At 41.5% G+C, this 15,815-nt stretch overlaps 1 pseudogene; it reads right to left on the minus strand.

Moving 5' to 3' along the window:
• Positions 1-2,070: 2,070 nt before the first annotated feature.
• On the minus strand, positions 2,071-10,997 carry LOC112566415 (annotated as a pseudogene).
• Between the last annotated feature and the right edge of the window lie 4,818 nt (positions 10,998-15,815).

The following is a 15,815-nucleotide window of genomic DNA, read 5'->3' on the forward strand; positions in this document are numbered from 1 at the left end:
ACACCTCATACGGGTACACTCCGTTGTCTGTAATATTTGCGTTCTGACATGTTTCGCATGACTGGTCACAAACTATTGGGTTACATCACTCGACACTACTTGCAAGACCAGACGATGGCAATCGTTATCAGTTCACACGCTTCTGAGGATACAGCCTATAGATGTGTATCTCCTTTTGTTAAAATATATATATAATAGCAATCACTAAATCCTCAACACATCACATGACAAAGTCTTTTATATTTTCTAGATTTCCTCTCTTATATTTTATAGAGATCCACAAGAATTGCAACAAACAATTGTTTAGTATTGACTATTGATTATAATGACTATCAAACAACAGCAGTTCCTGTGAACATTTTTGGCAGCTGGTAACCTGTTGATCAACGGTATTTCAAAGAAGTGGATAGCCCTAAAGTAATTAATAGATTAATTCATCAGTGCAGAAACCCACATTAATTAACATTCCCTCCGAAAAATAGTCATCCTCGTACATCACTTTCCAATGCGGGTGCTTTGAGCCACCCAGAAAGTCGTACAGTTTTCTCCTGCGAAGAAATGAAATAACGTGGACGTCTAACGTGAACCGTCAGACAACAAGTAAATGATGACAACATGGAAAACACCAGCTGACCCTGTTATAAAATTGAATTGTATATAGAATGCAGCATGTACGTGTAGAATGAATTGTATAGTTATTGAATAAATTTTATAAGTATAACATGCATTTTATAGCTAGAGAGAGAATTAGAGACAATTCCTCTCTTGGCGCCTCGGATCAGCCAGTCAACAGCTGAGGTTGTTTAGAGCTACAATTAGTAGCAAAAGGTAACAACTAAATGGAGGCACTCTTATGATTATGAATTAAGGGTAGTGAAAAGACAAACGTGACTCAATGATCTTCCCAATGCCATCGGTGTTGATGTCCTGAGGAGTGTACAACAGGCGTCACGCAGATGTTGTCGCTCTGCTGCTGTGGCTTCTCTTTGTTGTACTGCGAGCTGCTGGTTTCTTTTGCATTGAATTCGCACCAACACAGGACCTGCTCTCTAAATTATTGTTGTTACTACTACTACTACTACTACTACTACTACTACTACTACCACCACCACTACTATTACAACAACAGTTGTACCCTGACATCCATGTAACCAATCTGACCCTTGGTTTCTTACCAACAAGATGAGGTCTGCATGTCGACAAACGACCAAAATGGCGGTCACTGAATGGATTTCACGAGGTGAGGTTTGTATGAGAAGACTGCGACAACGGCTAGGCTGTGAGGTCCAGGTCACGGGGTCTGTGACGTCACAACCACCGATGCTAATTGCTGTCTTTGCTTACAGTCAAGCCTCACATCCGCTCTTAGTATTTTGAAAAAAATGCACCTTACATGTATGATGGCAGTGTTCGGCAGGTGAGTACCTAAATTCAGTCAATCGAAGAAAAAGTAAAAACATAATATTATTGTAATGTCGTTGGGGATGTATTTTTCGCTCTCTCGTTTCTGCTCTAAATGTCTTTTCTTTTTTTTTTCTTTTCTATCACTTCTCTCAGCTTAATTAAGTCTAAGATTTAGAGTAAGTTTATGCTTGTATTAACTGTCACGAAATGAAACGAAAACTATTATTGTTTATTAAAATAATTTCTGATAACCCAGTATCTCCTATAATTTTCTTCAGGAAAGAAATGGATCTTGTTGCTGTTAAGGAATGTAGGGATTTTGTGAATAATATTGAAAGATGAGTGGAAGTGGAGCGATGTAGTCCTGAGTAACATTTTTGCAAAGGCAATTTTCTTCTACATCTTCTATCGCGGTGATTCTTCTTCTTCTTGTTTCTAATCACTCACAGAGGAGCATAGGGCCACAACTACATCACGCAAAATTGTGTTGTATTTGTGGTTTCTGTAGAAAGGGTGATCTTACAGATGCTAGCTCCACGTCCAACCCTCCTCCCTCATCAGGGCTTGGGACCAGCAGGTTACCCGGGGGGGGTTTCCAGACGGAGTTATCCCGGTGAAATGCCCTTTGACCTTCATAGCTGTGATTTCCAGACAATAACTCTAGAATATGCAAGCACACTTTTTAATTAAAGTTTTGGTAATAAATTATATAAATATTCTGTTTGTTTATGCAAAGTTCTTTTCAGAAAAAGTGTGATTCGAGAAGACTTCAAGCTCTTTTTCTTTCCTTGGAATGGGCAAGCTACCATTTTCTTTGGAACAAGTTCTGCTCTTGCAACACGGATTGCTGAAACAAATTTGTAAATTCAATTTACAAATGAAAAGCATAAGTATATAATAACACAAAATCTAGACCGTTTAACTTCGTTGACATGAAGCTAGCACTACCATAATGTATTGTTTCTGACTTCAAATGTTCCCTCGACATTGATTAACCACCCTCAGTGTTTCAGTGAAGATTCTAATTACAGTTATCAATCCAATGACATAAATGTATGTTTACTTTTTTTTAAAGTAGCATTACTTAGAGTAAGAGTCTACTCTCAGATTTTTGTGTGACTTGTGGACGTCTAAATATTTTAATTTCTTGCGTGTGGCGCTTGAAGTAGCAGGAATCACAGTCGAAACGAGCGGAAAAATAAATAAGTGTTTACCAGCTCTCCCCATAGTCAACATCTTCCAGAAGTTGAGGTAGAGGGCGCCCCGCTGTCTCCGGAAGTAGAAAAGCCAGGGCCGCTGCCAACATGGACAAACCTCCGAACAGCATCATGGGAAGAAAAGGAGCAATGGCGGCGGACTCCAGTATCAAGGGGCCAGGATGCCGCCAATCCGAGCTGACATAGAGGAGACCCCCATGCCGATATTTCTGTCAGGTAAACAGTAAATTACAGTTATTGCCTAGAATATTACCTTCAGTAAAATGTGTAAAGGACAATTAGCGGCAGTGTCGATGCCAGTAAGACTTTTGACAAGTTTCCCTTTACATGACTTTCTTAAAAAAATGACTCCTGTTTTTCGATTAGTTCTAATTGTTTTGTAACTACCGATTCATAACTTCATTCTTTATTGAAAAAAAATCATCTGCACATAATTTTCCCTCGTGTTTTGATAGGATCATTTGTCTTTCCAGATGTAAAACAAAAGAAGAGTAAATGTGGACAAAGACCTATTTAGTGTACCTTACTAAGTAGTCTCTACGAGGGGTCATTGTGCTGACGGTTGGCGCAAAATACTTCTTAATAACATCAAATTATTGAAATCACAGAGAATACTGCTTTTAAGACCACATGTCGAACTTCTCTACACCCCCTCCTTTTCTTTTGACACATGGCAACTTTTACCCTCTGCGTTTGTACCCTGGCAGAAATGTAAGGTAGACGGTCGGTGGAGTCAAAAGGTTATGTGTGTTATCTACAGTGTCGTCTATGTCAAGTTCTGTAAAGCTAATTGTAAAATATTGTGTGGTATGATCAAAATATGCAGGTGGTCATCGAGAACAGACTCGCTTCTAGAGAGGGGCCTACTGATAAAGTGTACCGCTGCTGAGGTGAGCTCAGTGTGCAGGACACCACAGCTTGTCTCCCATTATTCTTTGTCTGCTTACATTACATGTACTAGCTTACTTACAGCTGAAAAATATGAGTTTCTTATCACTGCACTGCGGAAAGAAATGAGATTATTAAGAAATTATTAGTGTACTTACCGGATCACAGTGGGAAAAATTTCAGCAGCTGCCAGATAGATGATCCCATAAGAGGTAGTGATGCCGAATTTCCCTACCATTGCCAAGGCAACCGTAAGATTTTTGAGATCTAAAAAAATATTTTAAACCACAAACAATAAGAATAAAAGTGTTAAGACGGGGAGTACTGTAAATACACCGACAAGAAAATGGATGAAGGCATGGCATCAGTATTGTTGGGTTATCCACACATCGATAGTAAAGCTTGTCAAGCAAGGTAATTTACTGCTAATGACGAATCGACAAAAGGGTATCGACTGGGTCGTTCTCTTTGGGTAGGCTGTAATAGGAGAAAATGTTAAAGAAACTAAACTTCTAGTCGGACGATTCAGGAACGAGGATAATTTTTCCAATAAGATTTCCCCACTTTGTAAAAGGTTTAGTTTTAGATATGGACACCCGAGTCCAGCCTTTCTGTAAATTCACATCATTTCTGTTCACTGCCGGGTGGCTGAATGATGTCCCTTCATCCTCTCGACCCCTATGTCGTTCACCCCTACTCACCGCTTGATGTCTTGGGTATCAGGCTCGCGGCGATGCACGCTACCCCGCCTATAACCATGGTGACGATGAGTGGCATCTTGCGGCCCACCCGGTTCAGAAGCAGGATGCACAGTATGTAAGCGGGTATCTCCACGGCTCCTGCTAAGCAGAAGTTGAGGTAGGGCGAGCCGGCCAGGTTCTCTGTGTTCAGAGACAGACCGTAATACACAAGGGCGTTGACGAGCCTGCGGACAAGAAAAGGTGAGACCGAGGATATACTACTTACTCTCTCAGTTACTTAGTATTCGGGCTTCCGTTCATATACACTTGCACATATATAAACATACACGTAGACATGTAAACATAAGTGACTGCAATGTAAACTGTTTAGACACCATCTCATCAAGCGGTACCCACAAATAAAGCCACCCACCAGTTGAACCACACGTTGAGCGAGAGGCAGGCCATCCGCCGGGTGCGCACACAGTCCAGCACGGTGTAGGTGCGCGTGGCTTTGAGGTTGGGGTCGTCCTGCAGACTCTTGACCACATCCTCGGGCAGCGCCTTGCCGTTGCGCCTGGCCACCGTCTGCAGCACGCGCCGCGCCTCCTCCGTCTTGTCGTGCGACAGCAGCCAGCGGAGGGACTCGGGAAGCAGCCTGGTGGACCACAGCCAAACATCTTAGCGGAATTTCCCGTATGTGTGTGCGTACGTGTGTGTTTATATGTATGTGTGTCTTAAAGGCAAGTCTGTCTCGTGTAACAATAAAAGGTTAACATATTGAATCTCAGTTCTGTGCTTGGGTTATGGAGTCGTCATGACATTACTGATGAGGCCTCACTCACCACCAGTAAGACACGAAGACCAGCGCTGGAGCTGTGATGGCGACCTCCAAGTATCTCCAGTTCCGGATAAAGTAAGCGATCCCGGCCAGAGACATGAACCCCAGGCTGTAGAATCCTTGGATCACAAACCCAGCGACGACTCTGTACTTGGGACCAACAAGCTCCATGGCTGAAACAGTGGGAAATGAATCGTTAGACATGAAGGGACAGTTTCTTTTGCACGTGTGTGTGTGTGTGTTTTTCACTAGCTACAAACTTTAGTGTTGCATCTGCAGCCTTATAAGCTGTTTTTTGCATTGGCATTACTCCTGTTACCCGCATCTCTGCATCATTGAAATATCTGCTATACAAATACACTTTCTCTTCTACTATTATATGTCAGTGTTTATATCTCGGCATTTTAACTTTTAAATCGTGTATTTGCAATTTTCCTGTGTAATAACGTCTAGAGATATTTTTTTCATTCATTTTTCCTCTTTCTTTAATCTTTCCTTCTATAAGTGCGCATTCACTTCAGGAGTTTCCTTCAAATGTTCAGGAGAGTGGCAACTCAAAAATGTTACATAGTAATGCAGATGTGTTATTACAGCTTATAGACTAATCGTGACGATGAACTTATAAATAACGAAATTAATAGTGTAACCTAAACTCACACAGTGTGTAGGAAACCAGGAAAGCTCCTGTGTGGGCGGCGCCTTGCATAAAATACATGGAAAGAAAGACAATCATATTCGGGGCAGCAGCTGCCACGCCCCCAGCAAGTAACAGCATGGCCACGCCCACAAAAAACATCGGCCGACGTCCAAATCTGCCAAACAACGAAATCAGAAAAGAACTTCAAAGCGCTTTACATATGTCATACATAGATTAAATTATCAACAACCATGCACCACACTTGAATATAACAGACACGCTCACTTCTACAACAGACACTCATATACAAAGCAAATTACAGACACGTTATGCACGCTCATGGTCAGGACAGGGTCACAAGGAGGTCATCGTTCTGAAAAGATACATCTTAAGTGGTAGGAGAATCAAAGTGACGAAGGTTGACGGGTAATCTGTTCCAAGTTGATGGGGCTTGGTAGGAGAGAGACCTCTGTCCATACATCTTTGTCTTAGTGGGACTCGCAGAAGCTTAGTGTCAGAAGATGACACAGAAGATGGTCCGTTACTTTAAGGCGGGTCACTTTTAAATGGTCCACCCCGTATAATTAAAGAACATGTGATGGACAGTGTTGCTCGACAGTGGGCGACCTATTGGGGAGGTAAAGGGCAGTGCAGGGGATTTCTAGCGTAAACGTTTCGCCCGTTGGACACGCTTGAAGATAATTCGTCTTGGACATAACCTGCTTGGGATTCATTTGAATATATAACCGGGCAAACATCAGCTCGGGTGCACCACTGTGTTAATAGTTCGCTGCCTTGGATATAATTCACCTGTCAACAGTGGGTGGGAAAAACCGTGCCGACGATTCACCGTCTTGGATATAACTCTGTGATGGTCTGTTCGACGGATTTCTGTACCGACAGTGTGGACCGAGGACCAGTTCGCCTCCGAAACGCAATCATGATTTAAAGTCATGCCTGTGCATGTTAATGGTTATGACATGAGCTTTTATGCAACATCTTTAGTTTCCGCACGGCTAAAGGTATTTGTTCTTTACAATACTACAGCGGTTACACCTGTCTCCACACTCAGATATTGTATTAAACTGGATTTTCACTGCGACCCCGTCCTGACCGTGAGCGTATATAATGTGTGTTTGTATTTTACCTTGTGTGTGTGTCAGTGTGTCTTTTGTAGAAGTGCAACGTGTCTGTTTAGTGCAAGTGTGTGGGCATGGTGTTAGTGATTCCGTTGATGTGGAAAGTTCTGTCTATCACTTCTGTACAGCGCTCTTAGCAAATCATTTGAATAACTGTTCTGATAATGATGCACCAGGCCATTTCAGCTGACAAGTCTTACACATGTACATAAGATGCTTGTAAGACGCTTCCAGAGTAGAAGATGAGAGAAAAAACAAAAAAGTAATTCTTCGACAGATGATAGAACCCTTTAATTATACAAACTGACTGCTATTCTTGCAATGCAAGGAGTAAGAATAAAACTTCACCTGTTAGAGAAACTACTCACCTGTCTGAGAGCTGCCCGAACACTACAGCTCCAACCAACCTTCCAGCAAAGAACACAGACTTGGAGGTACTGCGCCAAAACTTCTTCGTGCACACCAGCTTGAACTGGAATACACAACATAATATTATATACTACCGTGGATATACACATCAATGATAGGTACCAGTTCAAAAGAGCGCGTTGAAGCTAATAGCCTTCTTCTTCATAATAGGAAAATAGATCATCACAATGTGTATAATCATGTATGTGTTTATATATATATATATAATATTAACATTTATTAATAATAATGTATAGAATATACCTCCATGATAAAAAAATTGTAAGATTTTCTTAATGATCGGGATTCACGTAAATTATTTTTAAAAATACCTTCTTGGGTAAAAATTGGTTTTAAGAGATTGAAAAACTTTGACGAAATATTACAATACGTTTTTATACTATGTCTGACTCCCATCCTATTCTGATTTCTAACTAAAACAGGAAGTAGAGTTTTCTTTGTATTCTTTAAATTATACGACAGCGACGTCAATAGACAGACGTGAACCTCCGAAGTGATGGTGTTGTCGTACTGGTCTGTAGAAAACACGTAACCCGCCGGACATGCTTCTTGTGCTGCTGTACCGTTAGTGACGTCATTGTACAGGCCACTACTTCCGCTTTCGTCCACCCACTGCACACCTGTCAGCCTGTCCAGGGTGCTGTTCACAGAATACCGTTTGCAACCGCCTTCCTCTGGAATCAAGAGATCTTTCAGCTGCGATTGGTTGACGCCGTACCACGTGGCGTTGACGTCACTGATGGAGCAATGGAACCGGGGCACGGCTCCTACAAAGACCATGTTTAGCGCGTGCCACGCGGACAGGATGGCGAAGCCACAGAGCAACAGCAGGTGCACGCGCTGGTACCGACCGAACTCCCCCAGCACTTGTAGAACGTCGTCCAGATGCATGCTGGGTAAAGGATGACAACTGAGAGAAAGAGAATATTTTTTTTTTATCCATCATTTGTTATATCGGTAAACGCTAATTAGTTTGATGCTGCTGTTAGTCTTAATAGCAACAACAACAACAACAACAAATGTATCACAGCTGTTATATTTTCATCCCCATGCCTGGATGCACGCAAGCACACCTGTGAACGAAGTACCTCCTATGTGAAGGTTAGATGCTGCTTAAAAAAAAAATAGGGTGCAACGAGTTTCAAACAGATGTGATATATTTAGCTTTTTGTCAACCTCGTCAACAAACAAGGGTAGGAAACAGATGCGTTTAAGGTTACTTGTAAACAAACATTCACACAGCACACCCTACTCAGGAGAAATCAGTAAAATAATTCTTAATTGAAACAAACACGGAAGTAAACATGCGAATGACGCACAATCAAAACTAAATCGTAATCTAACATTAGACTGGGAAAAAAACCGATAAAAATAACAGAAGAAGCTACAGATCAAAACAAAATACTTGACCGATAAAAAAGAGAACAGCATAGAATTGTGTTTACGAATACCTCTATAGCGACTAACCTTGCAAAGACAACTTACAGCTTCGGAATCTGTTGTCGTTTGTAATCTCTCCTTGACCGCACGAGCACTCCTCTCCCATGTATCACCTTCTACGAGGTAATTCTGTGGCGTGACAGATTTTTACTACCAGCAAACTCAGGCTAGAGTAATGATCCTCTTTTTCTCAGGTGGCAACAGGTCAAGGAACTGAATCCCTACACTTGGTCAACTCTCGTGGACCTTGACTGTCGGCCCGGGGCAGCAGACGCTCGATCGGATGTAAGCAGAAACCTTTCAGCTCTCGGTGTGGTTAGGGACTGAGTCGTAAAGACGACAAAGATTGTACTTCCACATCAGGCGACCTCACGGACCTGGGTAGGAGAGGTATGGTGGTTGGGTGGGTGAATTTCCCGCCGAAAACATCTCGCGTCTTCTGAAAATTATATTAAAAAAAGGGGGTTTTGAAGTTTGGGCTTACACTCAAATTCCAGACTGTGTTATATATATTTGTTAAAATGTTTGTCATCTACAGTGGAATAAAGCAAAGTATAAATTAAGAAAAAAAGATTTGTAGTGGTAGCGTGACCGATGGACAGGCTGTGCTGCGTGGGACTTGTTGACTGTCGCTCAAGAGAGGTCACTGGTCTCCCGCTGCGTCCATTTAGTCATCCCTCCCATCTCCCCCTCCCATTGCTCCCACTTTTCCCTCTTACTCCTTGACGACTCGTAGGGGTTGATAGCGCAGGTCAGCCAGTACAGGTCAAGAGAGTGAATGAAGAATGAGTTTACGACGTCCTGTCTCCTTTGCGAATTCGTTTTGGGTTGTCTTCCCATCGTACGCGAACTTATTATCATTAAAAATAATTTTAATGTTTGCAAGAAAATTTCTAAGAATACTTACACAAGAACGAGGTCGTCTGTAGAAGGCATGTCTATGCCGATGATCGAGTTTTAGAGAACGCGTACTTTAAGGAAAAGATTGCTGTATTTGTAAACTGTTTTGAACAGAAAACAAATAAGAGTGTACTCCATCTACAAAAGAATATAACTTTCAAATATATGTAATTGGAATCTCACCACAAGGGTCAGTCAGGTACATTTCAGATGCATTTGGTGGCAGGCCGTCAAACAAACACATCATTAAAAATACTTCTTTGTTGTCCAACTTGTCAGCAGGTGATATAAGATGAAGTTCTTTTTCATCAAGCAAAATTAAGCACTCCAAATTTAACCCATGGGAAAAAGAGGCTGCATCCACATCAACTTGAAAACACGAGAAAATAGCCTCTGTACCAATTCATGTTGAGAGGGTTCGCAGAAAGTTTAGTATTTGGCAGTCTAACCCTAACCCAGTCTAAAGTCACCATTGACCTGATGACAACAAAGCCTGGTGGTGATAATCCAGCCACAAACAGAACAATTTAGCCTTGTTGCTGCATTGAGCTGGTTTCTGGGACTCGGAGTCAATTGTGTTATCTTTACTAGCAATTTAGTAGATTGTGAACACGCACGTGTCGAAAACGGATTGCAATCAGCCCAAAGCAGCGGCTCTGTCCATTTCCCATACCCAAGGTTCTCCATCCCCAAAGTTAAGACACTATTGCTCACCTGGTGTAAGTATTATTTTCGTGTAAATCATTCTTTGTACCTACATATATACAAAATTACCTAGTCACCTGCTCAATACCCACATATTCACGTATCTATCTACCAATAATATAATTGGCTGCATCCTATACTAGCCCAACTCCTTTATCAACTATAACAGCCAAAATATCAGCCAAAATATATGTACAGTCAGGTCAAGCATGTTTTCTTTATTTTTTTCTTGTTTATTGTTTTAGTCGTGAGGTTTATTTCGTTGTATCACTCCGTTAGCAGCCAGTCCACTAGCAGTGCATGTTACCAAGGATACAGCCCAAACATACACGCTCTCTCTTGTATACACACACACAAGACATCCCCTTACCACAAACGTTTAATAATGAAAAAAATGATGAGTTCATTATATATTCAATGTGAAATTGCAGATAGTCTTTCTAAAGCATTTCATTCATTGCATATTTAATATGCAGCTTTGCAAACATCACGTTCAACAAATTTGACCAACAGACGGGAAGAAAAATGAACACGCAAACAAAACAGTTTAAATAAATAAACTTAACATTAATAAGACCTACCTTTCTGACTTCTGGTCTGCTTTGAAGTCAAAGGTGTGTCGAGCTCACACCACAGGTTTCCGCTCGTTCCGTCCAACTACTCCCCTGCAGCAGTGTATGATCGACAGCGTCGACGTTGTCAACGTCGTTTGTAATGAAGTACCGGTCGCGAGTACTTAATATTACGTACACAGAAAAAAACTTCACCTGGCCCAAGCTGGCTGAGCCACTCTCAATCTTTTATGCACTGTGAGCATATAATAAGTTCTTAATTTCCATGATCACTTTAATTTCATTTATTTCGTCCGTCTCTCTTTCTCTTGTCTTATTTTCCCCTCCCTCCCACTTTCAAACGCCTCATCTGGGTTCGACCGAAAGGTCAAAGTGCGACCCAGTTCAACACGCGCACGACTGATCATGAAGCGAGTACGGACTCGATCGCAGTAGCATGCAATAGTTAAGTACCGTTTTTTTTTTCCCTTAGAAAAGGTCTTGTGCCTGCATTGATCAGGAGCCGGGTGCATGGTACCCGAGTAAACCGCTAGTTGTTTTAGTAACGAAGACTCCGACATGTTGAAAGGTAGCGCTGAAACCAGTTTTAGTCTGACTGGACTTATCATTCCTCGGGTGTCCATACACTTTTTGTTTGTTTGACCGACTGCCTGCTTGAAGGGGGTAGACGAGAAAAAGAGAGACATGCGCCGGAGCACGCGCGATCCCAACCATGGGATATGGCAACCAGTACAGGAATCCTCCAAGCTGAGATTTCAACTCTGTGTGGGTGTGTGATTAGGTCTCACCATCGATCTTGCGTAATGACTTGAACTATTAGTGCGGTTTCTTCACTTGTACACACCTCACACCCACCCGTCCACCTCTTTCTTTCACCGTCAGAGAGAGAAAGAACAGGAAGACAGAAGAGTTATGATCGACCCACTGACACTTCAGTCATCGCAAACAATTGTCAGCAGAAGCGGTCGACATGGTTAATGTTAGATGTTGCCAGCGATGCCACGGATCAAAGTTGGTCGGGTACACCTCTTAAAGCCGTTCTTAACTGGCCAAAGTGCTAAGATTCAAGACTCGAGACTCCTTATTCTGTCACACTCTGTGGGGTATTGAGATATTAAATAAAATTTTTAAAAAATCCTTACATGTTCACACACATTCCTATCTTCATAAATAGTATTTATCTTGACATACACTCACTGGTTGGTTTATGACAGCTAATTAGAAACCACCACAAGCATGTAAAGTCTATGGAGCCATTCATTTCTAGGGGTGTCTGCCTTAATGTTTGAACGGAGTACAATCACATGCACAGAGCCAAATCGCATTTCAAGGAGAGAAGGGTATGTGGCTTAGGGTGGATTGTTGTTGTCGGCTCGTCAAAACTAAAATATTCAGTCATACCATCTTTTGCATAACGGTGTCGCCCGGCAACTGACCGACAGAGAGAATTTTCTTATTGCTTTGTTGAGCCGCCCTAAGGGTTAAAGTTCAAAGTCTTTGTAACAAACAAATGTTGCGATTTGGGCGAAGGTGTTCACATAAGATTCACAGGGAACCAATGGCTTGGGGGCAAACGCTCAGAGCATTGAAACTTTGGTGAAAAAGTGAGTAACAAGAAACGTAGGTCCAGTTAAAAACCTTTATAATTTGACTTTTTATCATGTGATGATACATTTCCACTCAATAATTAACGTAGGCTGAACAGAAGGCCTACTTTATTTTTAATTTTAAAAAAATGTGTATCGTTAGTGTCAGTATGACAAACAATTTAAGCTCTAATAAATGTTGCTGCTTGGATTTTACCCTCTTATAACCTACACTTCTTTATCGCGCTTCTTCCTTCAGTCGCGGTGTGTGCGAATAAAGTTACAAATTATTAGAATTTGGGAGAGAAAGGGAGAAGAAATTGGTGTTTACGCCGAACCAGCAACTAAGGCTATATCACGGCAAGCAGGCACCAATATATATGGATGCCACATGTTGAGAAAGAACAGCGTGCCCGAGACGAGAACTGAACCGAGGAAAGCCAACCTTTAGTTTGGCGACAGGCGCTAACAGCTGCGCCACCGGGCCACCCACATTAGAGGACAGCTAATAGCGAACTCGACAACTGATGCTGAAAGCTGTCCGCAAGTAAACTATTAGTTACACCAATGTGTAGGAAATTTATGTTTTCATATAAATGTAAATCTGGTGTGACTTCTGACGTCACTAACTCGCAACATATGCAGGAGCCGCTGTTGCTACTGAAGTGTTGCACAACCAGCGAGTCGACCGTTGTCCCCGGGAAGAGGTCACAACCTTTTCTAAGCCCAGACAAGAACTTCAGTGCTCACGTGCTTGGATCTCGTTAGCGGAATAAACTTCTTCGATCATAATTTGAAAGGTAGTGGTGATATGTGTGTGTTTACGCCGAGCCAGCAACTAATGTTAGATCATGGCGAGACAGGTAGCCCTGTAAACAGATACAAGCAGAGAAAACCAGCGTGCCCGAGACTAGAGTATATGAATAATTTTGCATGAGGATACAATATACGAAGTATCATAATTACCCACGTTAATAATGTGTATATATATAAGCTGCACATTTAAATTTAAAAAGACGCCAATTGCAGTTCAAGAGTTTGTAGCGAGGTTCTAACCTATGGTGTAGGTGTGAACACTGTCGGAATGCCCCGTTGCTAAAGTGAACTAGTTTCGCAATCCTGTCAACAGTGCAAGCCGCGTGTTCTCCCTGACATTGGTGCTGTGAGAACATTCTCGCACACAGTGAATCCCGTGCACCAGTGACTAAGGGATCTGCCAAGATGTTTGGGCCCGTCTCCAAGGCCTGCGGAAAATGTTTGCACTATTGATTCCAAGAGTCCTGCGGGTCAATGGAAAGGTCAATCAGGGAATATTGCGAACACATTCAGCACGCTGCGGTTCCAGGTGACATGCTTTGCACACGACTGAAAAGACGCGGCGGCAAATGTCTACCAACATTTCACAATAAACTCAGACCAGTCATTAAAGTCAAACTTCGTGTCTAACTTCATTCACACACGCACACACACACGCGCGCACAGAGAGGGTTCTTCTGAACATCAAAACAAGTCAAATTCTTTAAAAAATATTTACATCTTAGTTCTTGATTTCTGTACATCATAAAACACATTATTGAAAGAACTTGACTCTTGAACTGACAGCTTTGATTTGGCTCATCCCAGTGAGGGGAGATGCAGAAAATAGGGGGAAAATAAACTCCTATGAGGTATACCGAGTATATGAACAAATAATGAATTGCATGACAGGATAAATATGCTATATAACACAGAAAACACAGCATCAACACAAAAAAGGGTACAATTTTAAACTTTTAAAAAGCCAAAAAGTTTGTAATCTAAGGGAAAGTTAGTTGAGTGGCCAAGGAACAAACTGCATTTCCCTGTTGTTCAAGAGATCTTCATGCATGCATGTACATACTAACGCGTACACACTCACACACTGTGTTAACAGCAAGCATTAAAGTGTCCAGTGCCCTACATGACAAACAGAAAGCCATGTCCTGTACTGTAGCTCCTTTACTTCAGAAGCGTCCCTGCATTATCATTAGAGCTTGCCACAAGCTTAAGCTTAGTATTAGTCCCTTGTTCGATGAGGTCAAAGGGCAAATGGGGAGGTGGACTGGATGAGAGAGAAATGTGACGTGTGCAAAGTTTAAAAGAATTACTAGGAAGGGGGAGGGGAGTGGAAGCATCTGAAATATGCGCTTAGCGGGAAAGAAAATTATCTAGAGCTTTGAGTCCTGAGAATGTAAGCAAGTCTTATCTTTTTATAATTTGTGGGCATCACTCATAAGTTCCTGGGTGGACGAAATTTTTTCCTGAATTTGGTCAATTTTTGAATAGGTGGCGTTGTAAAATTATTGTCTTACCAACATGCTCCCAACTACAATTACTGAACACGTCTTTTATGAAATGTTAAACAGGCATAAGAAGCCTGGCTTGAGGGACTGCAAATGGATGGCTTTTACTGATCTCATCCTGATGTTGAAGCACTGATGGGAAAGTTAAAAAAAAATCTGCTTGAAGTAAGGGTTCTATGACATATCAATAACAGACTGAACAATATCAAAAACACAAGACACTAATGATGTGCTTATCACAGGCAGGGTACTTACAGCCCAGCTGATCTATTGTCTATTTAAGGCAATCTGTTTCGCACTGATGCATGTACGCATGACAGTATATGGAGGATGTATCGCTCTGTGTACTGATATGCAGGTGTTGACAATATATGCATACACAAATACATACACAAAACAAGTAACACTCCGCTTCAAACAAAACATGATGATGCCATGTAAAGAGACCTATGTACTTAAGAGATATTTTATGGTAAATCAAATCTTAAAAAAAAAAAGCAATCTATATTTGGTGCTGGCACCAATGTAAAGACTTTCACAATACCATACATGACTTTTACATGCATTCTGAGAGACAAGCATTTCACCATTAATATTTCTACACTGAAACTGAATCATGATAGGCCTGTATATAGTCAATGGTATTAAATGGTCCTTGTGATAGCAACTGTTTCACAAACACACCCATTAAATCATCTATTACAATCACCTCAACATATGAAGACCAAAGAAGCACCTGTGACTATGCAAAGTTTTCCCCTGGAGGGTGCTCTACAAAAACTTTTCAGTGTTTTCCAAATGCTAGGACAGTTCAGATAACAGATAAACATCTGCCCTTTGATAGGAAAGAAGGGAGACAAATGCGGGAAGGGAGGTAAGGGTGCTTGTCAGGCTAGATGAAAGCAGGTAAGCAAACATGACCATTATTGTATGTGCTCCTCACCTCCCTCCCATTGGTCAAACTGTACTTTGCCACATGGTAGAAGTTTGGTCTTTAAATAAAACAGCATATGTCACTCAGATCTTATAACTTTGATTAAAAGCAGTTCATACATT

This window comes from Pomacea canaliculata, linkage group LG6, assembly GCF_003073045.1.
Source record: "Pomacea canaliculata isolate SZHN2017 linkage group LG6, ASM307304v1, whole genome shotgun sequence".
Classification (NCBI taxonomy): domain Eukaryota; kingdom Metazoa; phylum Mollusca; class Gastropoda; order Architaenioglossa; family Ampullariidae; genus Pomacea; species Pomacea canaliculata.